Source organism: Dermochelys coriacea, chromosome 7, assembly GCF_009764565.3.
Source record: "Dermochelys coriacea isolate rDerCor1 chromosome 7, rDerCor1.pri.v4, whole genome shotgun sequence".
NCBI classification, from domain to species: Eukaryota; Metazoa; Chordata; order Testudines; family Dermochelyidae; genus Dermochelys; species Dermochelys coriacea.
Window position 1 is genome coordinate 83,968,698 of NC_050074.1, and position 24,948 is coordinate 83,993,645.

The following is a 24,948-nucleotide window of genomic DNA, read 5'->3' on the forward strand; positions in this document are numbered from 1 at the left end:
CTTCAAAACCCTTCTAAAGGCTCCCTATTTTACTGTTACCTCACTTACATTAAATCATTCCTCCTCCATGCAAATGGAGGTACTGCAAAGTACAAATGACTGCAGAGTCTGGGGTTTAATTCTGAACCCGAGTTGATACTGGTCCTTTGTTCACGCACAGGCTTGCAAGAGCTTTGTAACAAACCTGCCCATGGTCACGTTCCATGTCAAATCTCCTCCTCAGGCCAGGGTTTACGTTCACAAGCCACCCAATGAATCAGAGCCAAAGTTTCCAGCAACCCTGGTTAGAGTCATATGTTTTGACTGAAAACATGAGTACTTTTCACATACCAGATTGCACATACCAGTAATTCAGTTTTGCCTGATTTAGGGCAAATCAGAGAGGTTCAATTGAGCTTTACTTTAGTTCTTGGGTGGGTTCAAACCAACAACTCAGGAAAAAAAGAATTCAGGCATGTAAATTCATACCCATCAAAACCCACAAAGTTTCATATGGACCTGGTCAGTTGAGAGTGGTACTTTAGGACACTACCTGTAATTTACATTTGGGAGCATGGGCTCTTGTTACATGAGCAAGAAACACAATATCAGTTAGCAAGGTGCTAACACAAATACACCACATCTGCTTTTTTCGGAGGGTTGGGAGGATAAGCACAAAAAGGTAATACAACATTACAGTAAGTGTCTTGACACATTAATTTGCCCCAGGCTCAAACAAAATGCTAAGTTTTCTGCTACAGTCTCACTTCTCTGAAGTGAGAGGAGTTGCAGATAGCAAAAAACAAAACAAAAAAACCAAAAACCACAAAACAAAACCCAACCACCTTTTATTTTCTTTACTAAATATCAAAATACTAAAGGAGGTCTTACAAGTCATGGCCCGGTTTTCTGGGACCATCCAGAATTTGTGACGGGAATCCTGGTTGACTGAATGGTGTTTCATCATAACTGCAGTATTAAATCAGACAGATCAACTAGTTTCCTTTGGCCAGAGGCCCATCCATCAACATGAATTTTGGGCCCAGATATGTCTGGAAAGTGTTGTGCCTCTGGAACATATGCTCTGTATCATGGTTCCATGCACTCTGGGATTTGCAGCTTTCCCGACTCCTTTCTGTACCATACTGGGTAGCTACCTTTCTAATGGCTGGTAAGGAGACCCCAAGGCTCCCCCCCCCCCCGATCTGCTTCTTCTCCACAAGGCCCTGCCTCTGTCGCTCACAGGGTCTTCACCAGAACAGTTGTGGCCACTAGGAGCTGCATGAGCAGTCTGGCCCCAGAGGTGGCAGCTGCTGCTGCTGCTCTGCCTCCTTCCTTCAGCTTAAGGTTGCCACCTTTTCCATAGATTAATACCCCCCCCCCCCCCACACACACACACACAAGACATCAAGGCTTGTCAAATGGCACTCACACACACAAGCTGAAACCCAGACTGTCTGGGTGAAAACTGGATGGGTGGCAACCCTAGTACCAGAGTGTGCAGCAACTCAGGGAGGAGGTCCCATGTTCCCCCAACACTGGCATACCTAGCCCCAGATTTATCCCTGAAGGCAGGAAATGAGAGTTGCAGAGTAAGAGAAGGAGAAATTGCTGGATGCAGAGACTGGGGAAAAGGATGGGGAGCAATGATTATTAAGCAGGAACCACGCACTTACCATCATAAAAGAGCCTCCATTCCAAACACCATTCCATTCCTCCCCCTGCCAAAACCCTGCTGCACCACCCCCTTTGACAGGAGAAGTCAGAGAGCCCCCAATTTCTATTTTGGGAATCTAGTCCCCTTAAATTAGTACCAGGGTGGGACTCCAGCAGTGTAAGCTGCCTGCTAGCAATGCCTAACCGCCACCACCTAGGATTCCATCTGTTCAATAGAGTCATAGCTGCATCAGCTACGACTCCAATATTATACACTTCCCGAGAACAGTGTCCTTACCAGTGTCATTTATAATTCTCATATTATGAGCTTCCAAACAGCAGCATTCCAATACACTATCCCACCGCCTGCCCTGCCCCTTAACAGCATCCTTTCAAAGCCAGCTACGCTTCCGATGCAGTATGCTACTGTCAGAGAGCGCCTTACAGGCTCCTTCTTTAATTCCTTCTGGTGAGCTGCACAGTATCAGGGTTAAGACTCAAACCATTACAAATTAATCATTAATGGGGAAAAAAAATTGAGTCTAAATGCAGGCCTGCTCTGATGAGGTCTGGGGGTATTGTCCCTGAGAATAATAATATTCATAAGGATAAAGCTAGCCTTGATGAATAGGTTTCCTCTTCTTTTTAAGTGTCTCCAGTCATTCCTTTTAACATGCAAATCTGCTCTGGTCACCAACAATTATCGGGCTGCATGGCTAGCTGTGAAAAAGGAGAGTTTGATTTAGCCAGTATTGTATTTCATATAATAGCCAAAAACAGGCTTTGAAGAGAATTCATTCTCTAGCCCCGAAGGCAGCACAGTTGCTCCAAAAGAGAAGCCGCACTGAGGATTCAGGGTTATGGATGTGATAAGTTTTGGTTTTGTCAACTAAGGCACCAGCAGCCATGAAAAGGAGGTTGGAATCAAGACAGCTATGAAGCCTGGATTCTGGTTGGGGATTAAAATCAGTTACTCCCCTATCTCAGTAATTCACTGGCCAGCTCTCCCTCTTGTACTTGGTCTGTATAGAAAGTTACACATGAACAGGGCTTCAGAGTTTGTATTTTTATTTTATGTTACCCACAAGGAAGGGGGCCCTGTGCATCAGTGCTAAAGCTACAAATACCTCAAGGAGACATGCAGCTACAGGTAGGAGAGAGGTAAACAGTGCTGGTGAAGTTTTAGGAAGTGAGATATATAGGACTAAAAGACAAGCAGAATAGCAGAGCTGCACATTGAAACAGACCAACAATGCTGCTTATTCAGTTTATCTAACTTGCTTCAGGTTGCATTGACATTTATCATCATCACCACCATGTTGCAATGCAATGGTGGTATCATATCACACTGCACAAACCATCACATCATGATGACTAGAGCTGTGAAAATATATTTTTTGTTTGCTCGCCACTCCAAATCTGGAGGAAATTGTTTCGGGTCAATCAGAAAGAAAAGTTTTTCAAATTTTTTTCTGAACCAAAAAAAAAAAGTGACCCAAATTTTTTTTAAAACAAAATAGCTTCACATTTAAAAAAAAACTGAAGTAAATTTGACACAAAAAGTTTTGATTTGAAATGTTTTGTTTAAAAAAAAAAATGCTGAAACCAAACATCTTGGGCTTGTTTGGGTTTTCTTGAATTTGTGTACCACGAGAATTCTCTGACTCCAACATGAATTTATGAAATGTTTTGATCGATCTAGTGGACCAATTTTGCCCAGTTCTAATTGTGACCTCACATCACAATGTCATTCATTACTCAGGCTCCCCAAGTTATTTCAGGTTTCAGAGTAGCAGCCGTGTTAGCCTGTATTCGCAAAAAGAAAAGGAGTACTTGTGGCACCTTAGAGACTAACAAATTTATTAGAGCATAAGCTTTCGTGATGCATCCGATGAAGTGAGCTGTAGCTCACGAAAGCTTATGCTCTAATAAATTTGTTAGTCTCTAAGGTGCCACAAATACTCCTTTTCTTTTTGCAAGTTATTTCATGCGCCTTATTGTTCAAGCTAGGCAGCAGGAAGGATATGGGATTGTGAAGCCAAAAAGTGTGATGGGCATCAAATCTCTACAAATCTAACTGTCCCGTTGCTAAAGTACAGCCACTCTCCTTGGTATATGACCTCTGTTAGCTTTCCTATTCTGCACCTGCTTCCTTCATGGGCAGAAACGACAGCTACGGTACAAGTAGACCTACTGACTGGAGACCCAATGCAAATCATTGAATTTTATGAAAGAGCAAGAACACATCCTTAAAATGTCAAGGATGCGGCATTAGAAAATAAGCTGTGTTTGACATTTTAAATGCCATTTTAACCATTGATTACATATCATAGTGCAGACTAATAAAAACAGGCTTGCTGCAGAATATTTGGTTAAGCAACAAAATGTTAGTAGCACGAAACCTGAGTACTAAGGTGCTGGCTGTGCTATTAAATCTTTGCTAAGATGTAGGAAGATACAGCCACATATTTGATGCAAGTGGTAGAGGTATGCATAGGTTTATGTAAAATCCTGCTTCCCTCTCTGAACATGTTGATTGGCCCAAAGTTCAGCAGAAGCATTAAGGTTCTGCTGCAGAGGGCAGATTTTGAAAAATTTTCTCTGGGCACTCTGTGCCCCTGCCAACCATAAAACTGTGCACTACACTAAACACAGAGATGTTTATTGGGAGCAAGGTAGGAGCAATAGAATGGCCAATAGGTCCACGACTACATGGACCAACTGACCCAAACACCTTATGGAAAGGGGAGCATATGAGCCACCGCTACTACTTCTGTTGAGATAGTAGAGAAATTATGGAGCATCTCTATTAAGACTCCACGGCCATGAGTTTCGAGGATGATTCTAATCACCCCATGCTTTGCTGAGAATGCTTGTCCTAAGCCTGTTTACTCAGGCTTGAATGCAGGTCAAGGATTTGGACCTATACCAATAAATGTCCCTGGAAAAGTCTCTTTTCATATTAGAGTGTGTTGAAGTGAGCAGTTCTGGTGACAGCAAAACAGTTAGGAGGCATAGACTGAGAACACGACAACACTCCACTAAGAAAGGAGATATCTGCAGATTTTAGAGGAATTTCCATTAGTATTTCTTAAAATAAACAAGACGTTAAAAATCCTCTTCCATTCCCTCCCAAGAGCGACAAAGGAACAGGTCACTAGACTATTCCACAGCAAGAGATGGCATCTTATGTCTACAAAAAGGCATCCCAATGTTTAAACAATGGTGTGATGCATTTGGGTAAACATTCTGGAGTGATTTAGTATTTTTCATAGCTAGCTGGCTGAAGGCAGAAGACATGAGTATCTGTAATCAGTAAATCACACGAGATGAGTCATGTTTCTTCATTTGAGTGCCTGCCCCATTACAAAACACTTACATAGTTTCCCTTGTAACTTTTGGTCTCCTCAGCACTGATTTAAGAGTTGCTTATCTCAACTCAAAGTAAATGCAAAAATGTCTAATGCATTCCAAAAAGAATCAAATCACTGACCAAGTCTAGACCCTACAGATGCTCACTGAAAACTGGTGCAATATTTGCCTGCTTCACAAAATTAAAAAAAAAAATTTCTACTCAGTCCATGACTGATAACTGAACCTTAAAAATTACCACCAAATGGAATTAGTGGGAATTAATCATCATCATTAAAACCAAGTACCATTCCCCCAGATACAGGATAGAAACAAACATGCAAACCAGTTCCTCCAGGCAATTAAGAGGTGTAAACGGGAACGTATCCTATGCTTGACCCTCCTCAACATATACATCAATACCCTAATCCAGGACTTCAACTAAACAACCTGGAGATAAAATGCCTCTTCTATGCTGGTGACCTAATCATTGCTGAACTGAGCCATTGCAAGGGGGCTGCTGAGTGCTGTGGTGTACCAGACCTTAGATGTCTGGAAGAGGTGTGTACACTGAACACCTAGAAGCAAGTGCACTAGGCACATCTAGCATTAGGCTTTAGCCCTCCCATAAACACTTAGTCTGATGAATAACAAAGGGTTGTTTTATTAGGGCTGTCAGAAAAACACTGCAACAATCCTGAGCACAACGACTTTAAGTTACAAGCAAAAGATGAACGAACAGCTTCGAACTGAGCCCCTCAGGTCAGTCTCTCTGGCCTAATGCCAGGGATGCTCCATCCTGGAGGCAATCAGACACCGGCTCGTCGATCCCTGGTCAGAGTTCAGTTATTTTGTCCATATTGTTTGGAACAGACTGCACAACTCTCGTTTGTCGGCTATTTCTGAGGATCCATCTGCTATGGCTACAGCTCCCTTCCTCGCCGGTAAAAGCTGCTTCCCAGGGCAGCTGTCAGCCTTTCAATCCCAGATCTCCACTGCCAGCTCCCAGACCCTTGCCTCAAGGAGCAGCAACTCTTGTTCCCACTCAGCTTTCAGCAACCTCCTGAGCCAGGTCTCCCTGGCCTCTAGTGTTACTTCCCTCTTCTGTGCTCTGGAGGTCATGGAGTCCTTTACTGGCTAGATGTTGCACTGGGGGTTAATACTGTGCCTAGTAATAAGCCACCAGGTTCTTTGCAATATTCTCACCTACACAAGACAGTCACCAAAGAAACATACACCTGCTAGGACCATATCGCAGTACATGGCCCAACAGGACAGCCTGGAAAGAACAAAAAAATCACAGTATTGCAGAAAAAGCCCCCAAATCACCACCACAAACTCAAAATGAAGCCCAAAGTTGAACACACCTATATTGAACATGCCTGAGCCTTACAATAAATACATCAAGAGTTTCAGAATGGCTAGAAAACACTACAAGAAAGAGCTATGTGGGCCACTAGAAGATAGTCTTCCACTGAACCTATGGCTAGAACTAGTCTGCTGTATATTTCAAATGCTTTTACTACACAGGAGTAAAATCTGGGGTCCAATTGTAATGGACAATTACACCAGTTAGGACAAAATCCCAGTAGAAAGCCTATACCTGCAGTATTTATACAACTGTGTTTATACAGAAGCTGCAGCAACAATGGCTGCAGAGCCAAACTGGGTTCATTCCCCATCTTAATCAACACAAAAGAAAATTGAACTTCCGGTGTCCTCTCAACCAAAACAGCAAAACACTCCACAGCAGAGCACTAAATCAAAAGCTAAATACAGATCAAAGCATGCTCCATTTGTTTGTCACCAACAACACTAACCTCCCAAGGCAGCAGAGCACACAATCCGCTCCACACTGAAAAACGATTAAGAGACTAGAACCACACTGAAACACATGAATATACGAATCACTGGGAAGGCCTATCAAAAAACAAGCTACACTACTACAGATCTCTGAGCAGAACTATTACACTAGCAGCCTACCTCATTGCCGTGAAATATTGTAAAGATTCCCCTGAAAGTTTTATCCATCATTTCTTACTCTAAACATACCTTGATGATCTCGGAGCTGCCCAGAGCAAATTAATTCAGGAGTAATAAGTGGTTTGCATTCTGAAATACCAGCTATATTGATTCTGCAGATGAACTGGCGGGGATGGGTAGGTAGATAGATCATATAAGGGTTTTCTTGAAGTGCCTGTGCCTATGCAGCGTGACGTGACGTGCCATGACTGGAGTGGCCCAAGAATATGATGAAATGATGCACACTGAGCCACTTAGAAGCACAGATAAGTTGAAAGTTGACTCGTCTCTCAAAGGCTAATTATAGATTCTGTTACAATGTAACAAAAGCTGAGAGTCGCATTGAGTTAGCAGATATTGAGTAACAATATTCACAGCCTCTGACTGAATAGATACCAGGATATGGCTTTGCACATATGCACAGCCTTCAAAATAAGCTAGAGGAAGAGCTGGACTTCCTGGAATGGATTCTTGTTCTACATGCACCATCCTATCACCTGTCAGAGCTTTCTTCAGTACACACCTCTGATCCATGTTGTGCTTTATTGCATCTGTAGATCATTCCAAGTGGACATCTTTGCTGACAGCTAAACTGCACAGTATTCTGGCAAATCTGGAGAAGGCAGTAATGGGATATTTTGATTTATCCTGGACAGCCCTAGCATCATGTGTCACAAATTCACTTTTCAGAAAAAAGGGGGAAGCGAAAAGGGGGAGGGGAAATCCACCTTTCAAAAACAGCCCAGACAACGGAATACTCCAAAATGGACACCAAAATATGCCAATCATTCTTCAAAGAGGAAACTGCAAATACTAGGAAAATTCAGAGGTCAATTCTCCCAAGGCATCAGTAAGTCTGTTGAGCTAACTTCTCACTCAGTCGAAACGCAACTAATTTGGGTCTTTTTTGAGGAACAGTTCAATTTACATTTCTCTATGGACTTGTTTCTCTGCTCCACAACAGACTGTGTGAGAGACCTTGTGCAAGTCACACAGCCTCTCCGTGCCTTAGTTCCCCATCTGTAAAATAAAGATAAAAGGGAGGATCTACATAATAAGATTCCAGGATTGTCACTCTGAAGCCTGAATATCTGTAGAGTCAGCGCAAAGTGATGGAAACATGTACAAGCATGACTGAGAACTTTTGTTGTTCAGCATATCACCAGGTTCAGTCATCACTGGGATTCACAGTCTGTCACAGTCTGATTTTTAAGTTCTCAGCCATTTTGACTTTACAAAATTATACACATGCAACAGCAAATGCCATGAAAAGAATCCTAGACATTGTGATATCAGAGGTAACTCAACCAGTCACCACCCTTACTCTGCAACTAATTTACATGCAATCATTTCAGTGGTTGCATAAGGGAGTGTAAAAGAGCCAGACTCACTCCTGCAGTGCCTCCTGCTGGTGGTTAGGAATTAGCTCTTTTCCAACCTGGAGCGCCCTCTGCAGGCTAGTGATCCACACAACTCTGGCCCATGTTCCTCACAGACCCCGGTGCCCCTTTCTCTGGGGTTCTGCCCCCTTGAAATACCCCCACACTCTGCCTCTGGGTCTCCCCTTCCTGGGGAACCCCAACCCACTAACCCCACCTTGCCTCAGTCTGGGCTACCTCCAGTCATCACCAAGCCCCCGCTCCCTTGGGCAGACTGCAGTGTAAAGGTCACTCATCTTAGGCAAGGGGGTTCGGACCTGTTGCCTTCCTCTGCCTCCCAGTACACCTCTATGGGCCTTGGACCAGGCCCTACAGCCTGGGGAATTGCCAGCCTGGAGCACCCCCGCTCAGCCTGCTCCTTCCCCAGCACTGCACCACCCTCAGTATCCTGGCAGGCAGACAAGTCCTGCTCTTTCCCAGCCTGGAGAGAGACTCCTTGGGCCTCTAGCTCACAGCCTTTTTATACAGGCTAGCTGGAGCCTGATAGGGGCGTGGCCCAGCTGTGGCTGCTTCCCCAATCAGCCATCCCCAGCCACAGCCCTCTCCAGGGCTGCTTTTAACCCCTTCTATTTTAGGAGCAGGGTAGCCACCCCGCTACAGGGAGACTACACAGATCATGGATTACTTGGCCTAACTGCCACAGTTCTTCAAAACCACCCACACAACAACACAGTCACCACATACAATAACCCCAAACACACACTGCCCCCCTCATGGCAGCACACACCTCTCATTCATCACCAATACCTATCAACACAAATCTCCCAGCACAACAACCCACATGCAAATCAACACAACCACTCCCAACAAGAGAACCAGTGCATGCAATAACCCCAAACATCACTCTGAAGACTATAATGTCAGAGTCAGTGTGAAGCAGTGGAAACATGATTGAGGGCTCTTTTTTGTTCAGAATATCACCAGGTTCAATCATCACTAGGATTTGTAGTCTGTTACTGTCCAATTTTTAAGTTCTCAGCCATTTTCAGTCTTTTTATTTTTTTAATACACACATGGACTTTAAAAAATGATACGCATGTAACAACACAAGCTTTCAGACAGTGAGGCACTCAGATGTTCTGGTAATGGAGGTACCATACTTAAGATACTTTGTCACCTTTAGTGCTGAAGCTGAATTCTTCTGTTATGAAAACCTGAAAAACTAAATGAATGAGGAGTCAGAATTTCCATCCTGAGAGTCTGCCACCCCCAGTTTTGAACATTCCATATGCTGTGTATTCTGACAACAGGCAGGTACTGGGTTAAATCAAGAGACCCTTTCACAATATAAATCTGGCATCAAGAGCCCTTCACAAGGCCCAAGACATTCTCAGGGGCAAAGTCCAACTCTCTATAAAAACCTAAGGTAGACAGAGAGGTACAAGGGAAGCCCAGCTAAATGAATAAACATGTTAAAGGAATAGATTCACACTATGCTTTTAAGATCTTTCCACCTTATCAAAACCATTTCACGGGCCACAAGCCACAAACATCTAGAACGTGACTTGATCCAACCAGGTCTCATCCAACTGGCTTATTGCCCATCTATGTGAAGATGAGAGAAAGAGAGAGTTGATTCTTTTATAACAGGATCAGTATTTGATACAAATAAAGGTGGGAGAAGAGGAGACAGACTTTGAAAAGTAGATTTCCCAGTTGCTCCCTTGATTATATGAATCAGATTTTGCTTTAAATTAATTCTTGCAAATTTTGGCCAGCCACTTGAAAACCCTTTTGGGCTTTCTAGCTCTGGGTAGAGAAAGAGCTTTGGAAGTAACAAACCCACAACCCTGTGAAACATGCACATGAGCACACAAAATAATTTTTCTATGCAAATACAGTGTTCATGAAGATGAGGAACAAGCAGTTCCGATTTGAAGCAAGTAGAATGCCAGGAAACTATTGTGCAAATTCTTCCACACAGCTCTGCTAATGCCCCAGAATCCTGATCTCAAAAACCTCGTTGCTGTTGGAGTCATGTGCCTCACACAGCTCTGCCATTCGTTCCATAATCCTGCACTTCAGCACTCTGTATTGCACAGGGCTTAAATTCTCATATAGTATTTCCTGGAGCTCCCCTCCTCACCCCATTCAGTGCTCTGGACTTCATCTGTTGGGTGGGGAGTTTCAGGGCTCCAGTCCTGCAGGAGGCGCCAGGGCTTCTGCCCCATGGGTTTAAAAATATTTATCGGAGCTCTGGTATTGCGCTATTCCAATCCTGGATATTTCCTGAACAAGAGCACCCTATTGTGCCTCACAGTGGTGGGGTTTTGACATACTGGCAGGTATCTACTTGTGCCTTGTTGACTAAGAAAACCAAATTTGTTTCCATCAGGTCTGCAAAGACATAAGGCCAGGCATCAACCTTGCCTCACTGAGCCCAAAAGGCAGATCCTGAAGAGGCATAATTCTGAAGAGGCATAATTGTACCTCACCTAGTTCCTAAACAGCATGAGATACAGGTTCATGTAGCAGCTGAAAGGGAAAAGATACTTAATGCCATGTATACACTCTGGGGAGGAGAGAGAGTTCTGCTCTAGATCAGTCTTCTGCTCAGATATGCTATTCTCATGTTATGACTCCCAAATCGAGATGTCTGCAGCTGTGGTTTGGGGTTTCATTGCTAGCACAACTGTGGGTCATGTCTGTGACTCCTCTGGAGACTGTTGAATGGAGCGAGGACCTGCATGTGTACCAGGTTGAAAAGTGAATGACAAGGTCACTGGCCAGCTCCCTGACTGGGTAAGAGAATGGACATCTTCCTGTGGTACAGTCACTTTAGGTGTTTTATTCGGCCTACCGCGCCAGCAGGAATCGGATCCAGTAAAATGTGGCTTGCCTCACCCACCAGCAACCGGAGGAACTCAGAGGACCACCATATGACCACCCAGGGCAAAGTCACCCAACATGGAGGAAACAGAAGCTGGCAAAAATTATTAGGATGCGAATGCACTCCCACTGTTCCAATGCAAATAATGTGTAAAAATGACAGGCAATCTGGCCAAACAGCGGCCTGAAGGTCAATGAAATTAGAGAAAGTAATAGAAACGGACTGATGGGTGCATACTGACTGGCACTGGGGTTAGGACAACAGGCAGCTTACAAAGCAGGCTTCACTCTGCTGTTTCCAAAAGCAGGCTTCTGCCCAGCTAAGGCTTTCAGCCAGACAGGTTCCACCATATACTGGATTCCTCTCCCCTCCCAGACCAATCCCACATATCAGGTGGATAGCTGATCACTCCTCTGATTCAAAACACTCGCCAGGGTCTGTCTCTCCTATAAAATTATAAATTTCACACTTATTAATATTGTATTTCTAAAATTAAAGGGGATTAGCTTCCCTTCCTTATGTCTCTTGGTCCTACTATCCCTTTTCACTCCTTCCCTTTTCTTACCACACTCCTATGGAGCAGAGAGGATGGAGGAGGCATAGAACATTTTTAAAGACTCTTTGGGCCTCCCAGTGCTCAACTGGAGGGCTTTCTTGTTGAGTCTGTCTCATCTCATATCACAAGGCAAGAGGGAGACTTTTAACCACAGGCCATGTTCCTAGAAGGCACAGTATGAGGTGCAACAGATAACCAAATTCAAGTGCTCTTCTGTGACCTGGTATTCCATTCCTGCTGCATCATCAACAGAATCCTACCTACCCACCCCCAGTCATGCCAAACAGAAATTTAAGATGACTAGCTGGAGTGGGGAGAGAGAGAGAGAGAGAGAGAGAGAAAGAAAGAGGGGGCAAGGAAAAAAAAAGCAAAGGAAGCAAAGGTGGGGGAAGCAAACAGAAAATGAGAGAGGGAGGAAGAGGGATTATTCGTTTATTTCTTAAGAGCTCCATGATGCAAGGCATATGTCCTCAGCTGACTGGTGAGATGTTAGAATCCACCCCAGCTCCCAGATCTGCAGATTTCGTTCATTCTGTATCTCCATTTTCCCTGGTCCTGGAGGGCTTAGCAAACAAAAGCAGAGAGAGAGCCTTATTGTGAATCTGAATCACCTCTACCCTGAGATCCATCTCTCCAAACTCCACAGACAGGAAAAATGAGTCCTGATCTGAAGATTCATCTCTCTTCCTTGGCTCTGTCTTGGAGGTCACCTGCCTGCCACACTGAATCAGCCTCTTGCCTCACACGCATTATACAGGTACAGTACATTAAAAATACACACACACACACAGTCCCCAACCTTCTCAGAGATTTCCAATCTACTTGTTAAGGATTTTTTGTATTATTATTATTATTATTCCACATGCATTAATAGTAGACCTGGTCAAAGAAATTCAAAATTTCAAAAACAAAATTTATTTAGAAAATGGACAAATATTTTGGTGACAATTTTGCCCCTTTTTTCACACCAGCTCTATTTAATATGTATCTCCTGTTATCTCTGCTAAGTGACCTCTCTCTTTATAGGGTGACATTGGCAAACAGCCATTACAGAGCAATAATTCAATTGAGGAGCTTCTGAAAACATAATAAACACAGCTGGAGTATACATGTTAGCAAAACTCGAGGTTGAATTACAGCCTGGTTAACTGTTCTCATCTCAGTGTGCTGTTATTCAAAACATAAACAGTCCAATTCAATGCAAAATGCTAAAGAAACAGACATGATAATGAGCAGACCTTAGCAGGAATTTGACACACTGGAAGCCAGTTTGTTCTGCATCTGGTGTCAGGGAATGCTGCTTATGGTGCACTGGTCAGAGCAATTACTAGAACGTCTGACTGCATGCTGGCAATTAGTCATGGATTACAAGGATATAATGGTCCCCTATGCAGTGAAATATTGTAACATGCACATAACTTCTCACAGGCATCCCATTGTGGAAGGGGTGGCAAAGGAAAAATTGCTGTAGCATGATAAATGCTCTCCCAACACTCTCAAAGCACTTCTCAATACATTAACTGCACACTGCTCTGCCACACACTTCATAGATACCAACAGCAGCAGAACTTAGCAGGTAGGCTAGGTGATTTAAGGCAAGCAGGGGGAAAGCTAGTTTGGGTCATTGCTCCATTATTGTGTGGGCAGAACATCCCTCTTCTTCAACCCTATGCAGCCCCTTCACATCGTCTCGTGGAGGAAAAGGAAGTTATCTTTGTCCCTGATGGCACAACTTCCAGTGCTTAGCCTGCTGTGCAATCCTTCATAAACCAAGTCCAATATAGCAACAGTAATCTCTGTCAAGCCACACTATTGTACACAAGGCACATGACACCAAGTAGCTGGTGGGTCTCCATTGCTGGCACCTCGCTGGTTTATTTGTGGGGAAGGCAGTTAAATACTACTCCAAACACCATACCCATCTTCTATTTGTTTGTCTGGCATATTATAGGTGCAGGAGAGGGAGAAGAAAGAGGGCAGATGGAAGAGAAAGAAATAAAAATGTTTCTCTTATTTATAACTCCCACTGCTGTCCCTCCCAGGAACTGACATGATAAGTGGAACCTGTCACTTGCCCACTCTCCACCCTTGGGAGCAACAAAGCTGCATGGAGGCTCACACACGCCTCTGGAATCTATTTACATTTTCAAAAGATATCCAGGGGAGGGAGAAGCAAAGTAAATCTCTGACAAACAATGCAACTTCAAAGAAGGGCTCTGTTTGACCAAGATTGCAGCAAGTTTGCCAGCCAGGCACAAAGCGTGGCACCTGCCAGTTCCAGCTTTAAGTCTTGTGAAGTCTGGGAAAGTAACAGGATCAGTTACAATTCTAAAAGTGAAAAGGACAGAGTGGGGGAGAAGATGAAGTGAGTTGATGCATCAGCTTTTCAAAATCATAGGCCTGGATTCAAGTCTAGCCTGAGTCACAAATGAAATGCATCTTATGGTAGTCTCAGTCTCATCCACAATTCACCCACATCACACAAACCTCACACTATTAAGAACAATTCAGCATCATTGGCAGACTCTGCTCAAGCCAGGCTAGAGAACAGAATAGCTAGGGTGCTGCAGGTCAGGACAGAGATGCACTGACAGATACATGTGGGAGCCCAGGACTGGGATAGCTAGAATGCTGCAGGTCATGACTGAAGGGATAAGGTGCATTAGCAGAGCTGGGATGCAAAAGGAGAACCAGATGGATTCCAATAACAGTGGATGTTTGCGGTGAAAACTGAGTATGCTAGCAGAGTTTTGCAGCATTCCCATTATCTTCCTTTATGGGTTCTAGTCACTGCTACAAAACATAAGTTTTCCAAACCACCAAATTTATCCCTAAAGATTCTTTGCATTAAAAACCAAAGCAAAGAGAAAAGGAGCACTTATTTTGTTTGTTTGTGTGTGTCTCTCTCTCACTGAAATCTTGTTGCTCCTTGGTATTTGGATCTCTCTCTGCACCCAAGCCAGATGGCTCTATAACATGAACACCACATTGTTTAACAACTGCTGCAAAGACAAAAGAAGTAAATAAAAGGCAGCTATGTTAGCACTAAGAAACAAAAGGGAAAATGATTGGTTGTGGTCAAATGGAAAAAGGACAAAAGTGATGTACCAGCTTTTTAAAATATCCTCCCTCTGCACTGTACCTGGGCATTTAAACAGACCAGTAGGTTTAGTCTGTCAAAGTTCATTTTCCCCCGCCATTTTGCAGAAACTAAATGTGTTGCTCAGAGCTCTCTGACTATTTACACAAGCCTATAAACCTGTGCACAGAAACAGACATGAGCACATACAAACACCCCCACAGTTAGAGCTGTGTCAGAAAACTTTCAATGGAAGAATGTTCCATCAGAAAACTCAGTTCCATCAAAATCTAAAATCATGTTGATTTTGCTGAAATTTAGTTTTGGAGAAAAAAAAGGGGGACGTTCCGACAATGTCAAAAGAGGACTTGAAATGTCCCATTTTGACAATATCAGATTGAAAAGTTTCAGTTTTTCCTTTAAAGACAACTTTTCATTTCAAAATGTTTAAATTTTGTATTACAATATAAACTTTAAAAAGTCAAAATCACAACTAAACGTTTTCATTTTGTCCAAAAGAAATATTTTGATCTATCTCAAAATAATTTTTCCCCAGAATTTTCTCTCATGGAGAATTTTAAAATTTTCAGGCTTTGTTTCAAATTAGAATACAAATTTCAAAATCTCAAAATCCCCCATGAAATTGAATTTTTGTTCTCTCCCGTAGTCTACCCACAGCCCCCCCCCCCCCCCCCGCAACACACTCTTCCCTTGTAGCTGTCTCTGTACTAGTCTACAGCATATCAGCAGAGTTCACATCAGCAGGTAAAGTAAAGAGCTCTTCATTCTAAGACAGTTGTGAAGATAGCACATTAGCTTTTTCCCCCACACAAACAGACCAGGGGATCCCACTCCTTTCTGACAGTAGGACAGCCTTCCACTGGTAGCATTTCTCACCTGTAATAGTCACAGGAAAATTCTGGACTAGCAGCCTCATCTGAAATTAACCCTCACAAAGCCCCTCACATACTGTACATCGGGATGGCCTGGGCACTTGTCTGAAGTGTCAGTATAGTTCTGGTTGTCTGCAGAAACAGCATCAGACACATTTGTGAATGAACAAAGTCCAGGTGGGATTCCTTGGAAAGTAAGTAATCAGGCACCCTTGACAAGAAATTAGCACATTACAGATATACTACCAAGGAGCTATCCAGGAAGCTTGATCAAACTACTAAATCAAATCTTCATGCCCTTTCCTCCATCTCCACCGGTATAATTTTAAACATTTTTCTGTAATTAAAGATGCATTCTCAGGATAGTAAAAGTGACAGACTGAAGCAGGCCTAGGAGGATGGGCCGCAACCTCCAATACAGTTCTCTGCTGCATGCCCCTCTGTGGCAGTCTCTATATTGCCCCACCAACTCCAGCCTTCGCCAGCCTTAATACTGACAGGAAGCAACCCCTGCTATTCTATGTCTGAGTTCTTTCAGGAAGATGGATTGAATAATGAATAGAGATGTACATGATGCAAGAAATTCTGGTGCAGCCAGCCTGCACTCTGGACTAGGTGGAAGTCTCCAGATTCATTTCAGTTGAACCAAAGTCTCCACAGATTAAAGGAAAGTTCATTAATTCACTGTCTCTCCCGGTGCCCTCATCTTTAGCATATTTGAGAAAGCATATCCTTTCTGAGGTGAAGTCCATAAACAGGTTCCAGCCCTTGAGAAGCTGAAAGCAGGGCTGGGGAAGGACCGTGAGGGTAGCCTGTTTTAATGTTCTGAGTTGCTATAATGTCAGCCCTGATTTAGGACAGGACAGATGGGAACTCAGGCTGGCCTAATGAGACATTTGAAAGTCAGAAGCAAATGCTGAGAATGTGAAAACCTGTCAGTCACAAAGCTCAGGGCCTCACAATGGCAATTCATTTGCTCTTTCTTGTCCCCTACTATAAGCGAGGCAGTGGATTTTCAGTTTCGGAGAGCTCTGCTTGAGAGCTCATGCTTACTGTCCCAGCAAGCCCTCTGCTCAGATGGGGGAAGGGAGCCCTCCTCCCTCCTTCAGCTTCTGCCTCCAGATTTAGGTTTCCAGTCATGTCACAACAGCTTTATCTCATTCATGCAATCATGCACAAACCAACCCCCCTTCCTAGGTAGAATGCTGTTCTGAGGGAGAGAAAGATTTGAGAGTGCCTGTCTCTGGTTTAGCTTCTGACCTCATAGATAACCTACCTCAGAGTCAGACAGTGCGTGGCCATAAAATGTCTGACAAAGAACCTCTGAGTAATACCACCAGGTCTCAGAATCAGCTCTGTGGTAAAGTCAGTGGCAAGACAGGCTGGTCTAGCAGCATCACATTCTCCCCCTACCCCACCCCTGTTCACTTGGGGTGACGAACACCTGCAGCTCCCACTGAAATCGAATCATGCCCAGGTACTATTAACCTGGGTTTTTGGATGCAGAAGACTGACACAGAGAAATAGGAATGTGACTTCCCCAATGAATCAATGGCAGGGCTGGGAATAGAACCCAGGTCTCTTGACTCCGGGTACTGTGCTCTAACCACTGGATGATATTGCTATCTTCCTATACCAACAGATGAAATTTCACTACGATCCTTCCTCTAATATCATAATTCAATAAGCAAAGGCAAGAAGTCTTCAGTAAGATTTCCCCCTACAGACCAAAGCGCTTTTAGGACAAACTTCTTCACTGATCCCTGCACTAGGCTTTGTGTCATGATCAGCTAGATCCTATTCGTTAGGTAATATTTTATATACAGTGGCTGCTTACATTCATGAATACATGCACCTTATGAAAATGGGGCAGGGAAAAGGGCTATTGGCTGTAAAGTGAGTAACGTCAATGTATCTGACCAGAATGTAAATGTTGATTTAGGACACCAGTGAAACTACTGCCTATCACTTTACAGTTACCTCAACTTCCTACAGTCCCATCCCCCACTCTTTTGTCTTTTCCATTCCCTCTGTTGCATGTTGTCAGATACCTAGATTGTGAGTTCTCCGTGGCAGGGACTGTCTTTATTACTCCTTTGTACGGGGCCTAGCACAAGCAGGGCCATATTTCTTGATTGGGGCCCCGGATGCTACTGCAACACAAATAAAAAATAAAGAATAGACCCATCCCTAGTCACTAGTGGATATGTAAACAAATCCCAATATTGCTGCACAATTCAGCAAGAATGGGTAAAGTTCAGGGACTCAAAGAGCAGAGATGCTACAGGTCAGGAATGAAGGACAATTAAAAAACAAACCCAGGCCAGCTTTCTCTAATCACTTGAAATGGACACTCGGCACAGCTCTTGAGCAGGAAGAAGGACAGAATTGGAATTCTGAGTAGTCTGACATGGACTTGAGGTGAGGCAATAATGAGTATCACTTAACAGTGTTCTGTCATTATCAATTCATCTGGGTAACCCTTTCTGGATAGGTCCATGAGCTCATGTTTAATGTTGGCACTCCTATGGAAGCCTATGCGGTGATACTCTGGATTGCAAACGTCTTTCATTAAGCAAAGTGTTAATACAATAACTTACAAATGAATCGCTAATGATAGGACACTAGAAGTATTACCTCTACTTGATATTAATTGGGTGACACTTTATTTTAATGGTACATTAATTAATGCAGAATTTCAGCGGAAGTCCACATGACACCTAACATTAATACAAATGAATTCATTATCATCTGTGTTATTACAAGAAATGACAAATAAATCTGAAACAGTGGGACCCTTCAAATAATCACGAATCATTAGGTACTGCATTCATTTATGCAACATATTGCAAATATATACATAAAATCTAAGGATGTTTGTCTGTGAACACATTTTCCTTTGCACAGTAGTTTGGTATCTCATTTGCTTTCCCTGGAAAAAGTGCCTTTGTATGCCTCTGACAGCAAAGGATATTCCCTCTTTTCCCCCCTCCCACTCCTAAGGATCCAACCACCGTTCATCCTGGCTGAGGAGCATTTGGACTCCCTTCGGAGTTCATCCTCAATAAACTTGAAGGTACTTCTCCCTCTTCACCAAGGATTGCACCCTGAAAGCTTTGCAGCACTCCTGGCACATTTCCACCTGGGCTGAGAGAGACTGGAGAAATTGAACCCTGGTCTCCTGCAGAGCATGACTCTCAAAGTAATAACTAAAAAATAGGACCAGACAATACATTTTATTCACAATGCAAATCCACAAAAAAAAAGAAAAAAAGTCTCCTTCCCGGGGAAGTGCCCATGAGGATTCCCTATCCACAACTCCCATTTCATAGCCCTCTAACTGCCTTTATTACCCCTCAACACCTGCACTTCTTTTTTTCCAGACCTTAAACTGCAAAAGCCCCACTCTGCTGCCCCTCTGACAGGACCCCAGGTCCTCCTCCCCAAACCCCAGCAGCCGCCCTAACTTTGCTGATACGTTCCTGTGTGTAAGGAGACAAGAAGAATTGTCAGATCTGAATGGCTGCTATACTCCAAGGGTCAGATGAAAAAGCAGTACCTTGATTAATGAAGCCAGAGGGCTCCTAAAAGAGCTTTCTAAACAGGAGAAGTGACTAAGGAATGTAACAAGCAACACTGCAGGAGATGAGTTACGATTTCCCTCTCTCTTTCACCAAAGTTTCTGCCAGACCCACAAAAAGTGAAAAACCATACCCCCGCAATAAATTTTATGCTCTGGTAGCATAGGCTAAAACTGCCTTTCACCTTAGCAAAGAGCTGTGCAAAAATGTTCCACCTTCATGGGCACAAAATATCTGTTCCACCTCTGATCAGAGATGGAAAATCTTTTTGAAGTTTAGGACCTGTACATTCTGATAAACCACTCTGAAGAAAACCTCTTAAATTGAGAAATCTCTGGAAGACTGTGAAGAGGTACAATTCCAAGATGCTCTAACTAGAACAAAAGCCATACATTGGGTAGAGCCAAAAAACTCAGATTCCTGGGGATGGCTTTATTAACAAAGAAGTTATCAATAAAGTTCAGCTCAGGCCTTCTCACCAGGCTTGGCTGCTCTAAGATGCCTGTCTCAGAAAGGGTCAACCCTAGGCTATTCATTCTCTCTACTCCAATAGACACATTCCTATCTACTCTTTATATCTAAAGGGGGTAATGAACCATCTGCCTCAATAGCTCAGCCACACACACATGTAACCCTGTCCCAGCAGGATCAAAATTCAAAACCTAATGACAGGAGGGGGTATTTCAGGTAAACACTTTCGCACCCACTCCTTGTCAGATTTGTAAATTCTGGATATCCTGACAGACTAGCAGATGGGTTCTATAAATTCCTTCTCGCCAGTGGTCTGCATGAGACACAGTTGGCACCCAATGCACTCCAATTCACAACATCCACAAGTTTTGCCAAGAGCCTTAGCAAGTTTTGTTTAAATAAGTGTTACAAAATACATGTTTAATTAATGGTACTGTCTCTAGGTGATCTGGGGAAAGGAAGATAGGGCACTGATGACTGGGAATAAAAATGAGCATGAGCATATAGTCAGCGCAAAGGAGGAGGACTTTAATATTCAGAATAACGCAAACAGCAGTACAAAGCAAAGAAATTGTTCATATAAAGGAGAATTATGGCACTATGAATAGCAATACACACAGTCTAAAAAGGCATAACTAAAGCACATCTCAGGAAGTTCTGCCATGCAGCCCATGGACTTCAGCCTCTTTACTACAACATTACCGCATGTATATGAGAGTCTCAGTGCCCAATATCCAGATTTATCAGAGTAGCAAATATTCAGATCAAAAGAGAGGACTTGAAATTGGTGGGGGCTGAATGTCAGTGCTAAAGATGAGCCAGCATGGGAGCAAGGTTTCTTCACAGAGAACCCCAGTGTCCAGCCGGGGTATTTGAGCACAAAATTCCCCCCTTAACATACAGCTCCATAGATGATATGCACTGCATACATCTGTGAAGGCCAGAGTCAAAGACCCCAGATAACACCACTGTCAGGCAAGACCGGACATAGGCTTGTGACATCAGGGACAATAGCAATGAGCTATCAGTCAAAGAGGAGGGTGGTCAGAGGGACTGTGTGGAAGTGGAGCAAAGGGAACTGAGCTGTCTCAGAAGTAGTGAGAGAGAAAAAGCAACTGAAGAGAGCAACACAGCTGAGCAGCTAGTCAGAGGGAAGGGGTAATTCATCATCCTAACTGATCTCAGCCACATAAATTATGCCTTGGGAAAAGTGACCAGCTGAGCCTCAAACTAGGCCAGATTCTGGCCCAACAGAACAAGCAAAATGCAGAGAAATGCCTCAGGCAACCACAGCAGGAACATCGTTTCCTTTTCATTTGAGTGTGTAATACAACAGCCTGAAAATAGGTGTGGGTAGGTTTCCTTGTCAGAGAACCTAATCTTAACTGCCTCTGGGCAAGTAATCCATCTGGGACTTTTCTCCTCAACCTGGTCAGTGCCAAACCCTTCAGGCTGAGACTGACGTATGGAAAGTTCCTTCATGGTCACAAAGCTCTTTGAATTATTCAAACCTCTGGCTTTAACTAGTCTAGGGTCTTACCACAAAACCAGTTATATACCTCAGATACATCAATTATATTTTCATTCTCTGGACAGACAACCTAAACTCCCGCATACATTTTCACCACAATTTCAACAACCATCACCCATTCATTATATTCTCTCTAGAACACTCAAACACAAGAATCAGCTTCCTGGACACCATGATCAGCTTCAACAATGAAATCTTATCAACTACTGCATATGACAGATCACCACACCTACCTTCAGAGATACAGTAACCACCCCAAACACACCAAGAAATCTGTTCTCTACAGCCAGGCACTCAGATACCACAGAATATGTTCCAAAGAGAAAGACCAGGATATACACCTTAATATACTTAAAACTGCCTTTACCAAGCGAGGACACTCCACCAGAGAAGTAGATCACACCATGGAACAGGCCACCCAAATATTCCAAGAGAACCTGCTTGAACACAGAAATAAAACCCTTTACAACCACACACCCATAGTTGATACCTATCACTCCACACTGGAATCAATATGGGGTATTATTAAACAATTACAATCCATACTCAATGGGGACCACATTCTGAAAAAAATCTTTCCTGAATCCCCTCTTCTGGCATTCAAACAACCCCCAACCTCTCCAAGTTCATCATCAGAAGCAAGCTCCCCACAGACCAGGATACTAAATGCCCCAACAACGACAAAGTGGATGAAATGAGACAAATCACTACTCTCTCAAATGAACTCACACAGAAAAAAATGATTAAAAACAAATACCACGTCACTGTGTGTGAACACTTTTCACAAAACAATCATTGATCTCTCAGTCCTCCTCAAAGAAAATCTGCACAACACCTTCAAAAGATGAGCCTGGAAGCTTAAAATCACAATTTGGCTAGACACTAAAAATCATGGACTGAATAGAGATACTGGATTTATGGCTTATTACATCAATCTATAACTCAGCCACTAACCAGCACCCCCAGTATTTTTCTCCTTTCCCCACTCTGACTTGAGATGTGTTAATTAACCACCACACCATACTACTTATGCTAAAAAAATCCATCCCACCTTGTATTTTGCTGTGACACTCAGTACATTTCCCAGACCTAAAGAAGAGCTCTGCGTAAGCTCAAAATTTGTCTCTCTCACCAACAGAAGTTGGTCCAATAAAAGATATTACCCACCCTGTCTCTCCAATAACTTTGGACCAAGACAGGTACAACAAATGCATCCGATGAAGTGAGCTGTAGCTCACGAAAGCTTATGCTCTAATAAATTTGTTAGTCTCTAAGGTGCCACGGGTACTCCTTTTCTTTTTGCGAATACAGACTAACACGGCTGCTACTCTGAAACCTGTCATACTACATAAATAGGATCTTACATACCACTTTAGATATTTGTGTTCACTTGACCTTATTTCTCTAACATAATTCCTGTTTAAAAGGATTTCCCAGAGGATCTAAACATTATTGATAAGGATACGATTCTGTCACAGAGATGATAGATTCCGTGACTTTCGGGGACCTCCGTGACTTCTTCTGGAGCAGATCTGGAGCAGCTGCCAGCCCTGGGGCTGCCAGAACAGCTGAATGGCAGCCAGCCCCAGGCCCACCAGAACAGCTGACCGGCAGCCAGCCCTGGGCTCAGCAGAGCAGCAGTCCCGGGCTCAACGGAGCAGTGGCTGGGGTTGGATCAGCCGCCCCGGGGATGGAGCAGCAGCAGTCAGCCCATTACATGAGCAGCAGCGGCGGGGCTGGAACAGCTGAAAGTCCTGGAAGTGCTCTGTTTGCCTTTCCCCACCCCCCGTGGTATTTTTACTAAAACTGACAGGTCACAGGCTTCCGTGGATTTTTGTTTATTGCCCATGACCTATCCCTGACTTTTACTAAAATAATTGTGATAGAATTCAAACCTTAATCATTGATTTCTGCCTATATGTGAATTAAAGCAGCAAAGTTTTGGAATTCCTATATTTCATTTTAAACAATAAAATCCAGACTCAGGAGGGTGTCTCTGGCTAGAAATAGATATGTTTTAAGTGTCATCCCTTCTGGTACCCATTTAGGAAATAGGGTGAACACTACTCTTTTTGGATAGGTAATTTAGGTTCTCCTCTTTACCTAGATGTGCTCCTGCTGACTCCTGTATGTCAAATGTACATGGGATTCCTCCAGAGAATAATTCATCATTAGAGATAGGGAAAAAGGCAAAAAACTAGGGTTGTCGATTAATCACAGTTAACTCAGCAATTAACACAAAAAAATTAACTGAGATTAAAAAAAATTTGCGATTAATTGCACTGTTAAACAATAGAACAACAATTGAACTTTACTAAATATTTGTGGATGTTTTTCTACATTTTCAAATATATTTATTTCTATTACAACACAGAATACAAAGTGTACAGTGCTCACTTTATATTATTATTTTTATTACAAATATTTGCACTGTAAAAATGATAAACAAAAGAAATAGTATTTTTCAATTCACCTCATACAAGTACTCTAGTGCAATCTCTTTATCGTAAAAATGTAACTTACAAATATAGATTTTTTTATTACATAACTGCACTCAAAAACAAAACAATGCAAAACTTTAGAGCCTACAAGTCCACTCAGTCCTACTTCTTGTTCAGCCAATTGCTAAGACAAACAAGTTTGTTTACATTTACAGGAGATAAAGCAGACTGCTTCTTATTTACAACGTTACCTGAAAGTGAGAACAGGCGTTCGCATGGCACTTTTGGAGCTGGTGCTGCAAGGTATTTATATGCCAGATATGCTGAACATTCATATGCCCCTTCATGCTTCAGCCACCATTCCAGAGGACATGCTTCCATGCTGATGATGCTTGTTAAATAAATAATGTGTTAAATTTCTGACTGAATTCCTTGTAGGAGAATTGTATGTCTCCTGATCTGTTTTACCCACATTCTACCATATATTTCATGTTATAGCAGTCTTGGATAATGACCCAGCACATTTCGTTTTAAGAACACTTTCACAGCAGATTCGACAAAACGCAAAGAAGGTACCAATGTGAGATTTCTAAGGATAGATACAGCACTCAACCCAACGTTTAAGAATCTGAAGTGCCTTCCAAAATTTCAGAGGTACGAGGTGTGGAGCATTCTTTCAGAAGTTTTAAAGGAGCAACACTCCAATGCGAAAACTACAGAACCCGAACCACCAAAAAAAGAAAACCCGAACCTTCTGCTGGTGGCATCTGACTCAGATGATGAAAATGAACATGTGTCAGTCTGCTCTGCTTTGAATCGTTATCAAGCAGAACCCATCATCAGCATGGATGCCTGTCTTCTGGACTGGTGGTTGAAGCATGAAGGGACATATGAATCTTTAGTGTATCTGACACAAATATCTTGTGACATCGCCTACAACAATGCCATGCAAATGCCAGGTGACATTGTAAACAAGACGTGGGCAGCATTATCTCCTGCAAATTGTAACCAAACTTGTTTGTCCGAGTGATTGGCTGAAATAGGACTGAGTGGACTTGTAGGTTCTAAAGTTTTACATTGTTTTATTTTTGAATGCAGTTATTTTTGGTACAAAATTCT

The 24,948-nt window shown here is 42.9% G+C and overlaps 1 protein-coding gene across 2 annotated transcripts in view; it reads right to left on the reverse strand.

Moving 5' to 3' along the window:
• CDH23 (cadherin related 23) overlaps positions 1-24,948 on the reverse strand; it is a 555,581-nt gene that overhangs the window by 322,910 nt on the left and 207,723 nt on the right. The window lies entirely within an intron of this gene.